Here is a 2,420-nt window from a genome sequence, read left to right as displayed (position 1 = left end):
ATACAAATGAAAATTTTTAGTGTCCTCTGTATTTCTGTATCTCACATATCCTACCGAAAAATTCTATGTAAGGCAAGACATCTGCAGTGTATTCTATAGGCAAATTGAGCTTGGTTTCATAGAGAATGTGTCATATTGGGCCATAACAAAAACCATGGACTAGGTGGCTTAAACAACAGAAACTTATTTTATTATAGTGCCAGAGGCTGGAAGTCCAAAATCAGGTGACAACATGGTTGTGGTGAGAGCTCTCCTCCTGGTTCACAGACAGCCACATTCTCATTGTGTCTGCACATTGCAGAGAGAAAGACCCCTTTCTCTCTCCTCTTCTTATAAAGCCACAGTGTGGTCAGATTAGGGCTCTGCATTTATGGGCTCATTTAATTTTACTTACTTGCTAAGATACCATATTCAGATATAGTCATATTGGGGGATAAAATTTTAACATATAAATTTGGGTTTGTGATTCAGTACATAGTAGAAGATCAAATATGTGACTTATATGAACACTCGAATCTTTGTGCACTCATGTGTGCAATGCTGTCATTGTCTAATGACATGCCTTACTTTTAGATGTTCAAAGGTGTGTACTATCAAAAGGAGCACTCAGATTTTATGCATAGACTGTAAAATGTGGTTTATTTTCTAAGAATAATCACTTAATTTTTAATCTAATATATGTATCCTTTAGAATTGAACTCATAAATAAGAGCACTAAAAATATTATGTGCAGAAGGACTTTGTTATAATAATTAAAGCTTACAAACATGTAGAAGGTGTTGGGCATGTAAAAATCTGGAATAGGGAAGTAAAATTCAGCAAAAGTCACTAACCAAAAAAGCCTATTGTGGGTGGACAGGCCAGAACTTGCACAAAAGTTCCAGAAAGGGTTCATGTCTGGTTACTGAATTGGGACTTTACATGAAGGCAAGGAAGGAGGTTTTAGAAGAGGTCTGTGGAAGATGCAACCCTGGTACAGCTTAGTGGTTGTCTTGGAGCTGTTTTTTGTTGGTGGAAAGAGTAGAAATATGAGGTGAAACTACAGCCAAATAAACACCTCTGTGACTTTCTGTCACCCTGTCCTTTCACAACCATAACCTTTCAAAATTATTGGCTTCTTCACTTAAGTAAGCTCTTCTTTCATTCAACTCAAATCTAGAACCATGTAAGGCAGGGGATACCTAGCTCCCAGTATCAGCTAAATTGACATGACAAAATCCAGTATATAAATGTGTTTCTATGAAGGCCACATGTTGTAAATTATTATGTAATTATTGAAAAGATGAAAGCACAGTGATAATTTCACTGGATCTCATAAGACTATTTTCCAGGATCAGTTGAGATTTCAATATACAGAAATGAGCAACATGTCAAATACTGTGGTGAGGTCAGGAAGGATGAGACTCAGTGTAAACTGTTAGATCTGGCAATTAGGAAGCCATTGACGACCTTAAAAGAGTGAATCAAGCAGCAGTGACTAGAAATCGGATGAGTAAATTAGAAGTAAGGAAATAGAAGTGCATAGTCTACACATGTTCATAAACAAATGCATGCATAATATATTTATAGTTACAATGTAAGTCCACCAGCACAGGGTTATTTTCTGTTTTGTTTACCATTGTACTTACAGTATCTAGTGTCAAGAACTACAAAGAGTCTAGAATTTTAATGTCACAAATTGGTAAGTTAGCCTGGTGTGGACAGGAAACATGAAGCTCCTGGGTCAGACACAGAGGCTTACTACTCAAGGCACAGCAGGCAGCATGAGCTTCATGGTTATACTGACTTCTCTTACTTACTGTCCCTCAATTCCTCTGGGAGTGATGTGGAAATGGGTACAGGTAGATGCTGTGTTTACATTGTTTGATCACAGCTGAGGAACTTTGAGCCTAGTAATTCCTAATCTTATATTGGGGCTTCAGAAAATTCTGCCCAATCTCTGCCCCAGGAGAAGCATCATCTTTAAAATCATGGACATAAAACAAAAACAAATCTACCTCCTGCCCTAGAAAGAGACATATTTTTGTCAAGTGACCAGCGAGTTCTAAAGAGACACCAGAGTTACAGGAAAATTTCAAGAGGAGATTTATTAAGCTGGCTGGTTGCATGGAGTTCACAGGCTCAAATCAGGCAGGCCCGAGGCATCAGTGTTTAAGGTTTATAAAGGCAAAAGCCACAGGATTCAGTTAGGGAAGTTTAGCAGGTGCAAATAACTGGTTTACAGAAGCAAAAATTGTGGTTAGTCCCTTCTGCAGAGTTTCCTGACTGTTGTTGACAGTTTGCCTTGCGGTCTAGCTCAGTTTGCAAGTTTGCACTGACAAAAATACAAAAATTTCAAAATGATGATTACAGAAGGCATACAAGTGATTACAACAGAAGGCATACAAAATGGCATTGCTTATGCTAACAGTGTTACAGTT

Source organism: Saccopteryx leptura, chromosome 2 (genome assembly GCF_036850995.1).
Source record: "Saccopteryx leptura isolate mSacLep1 chromosome 2, mSacLep1_pri_phased_curated, whole genome shotgun sequence".
In the NCBI taxonomy this organism is placed as follows: Eukaryota; Metazoa; Chordata; class Mammalia; order Chiroptera; family Emballonuridae; genus Saccopteryx; species Saccopteryx leptura.
The sequence above is the reverse complement of the archived record's forward strand: the minus strand, read 5'-3'. Positions refer to the sequence as shown.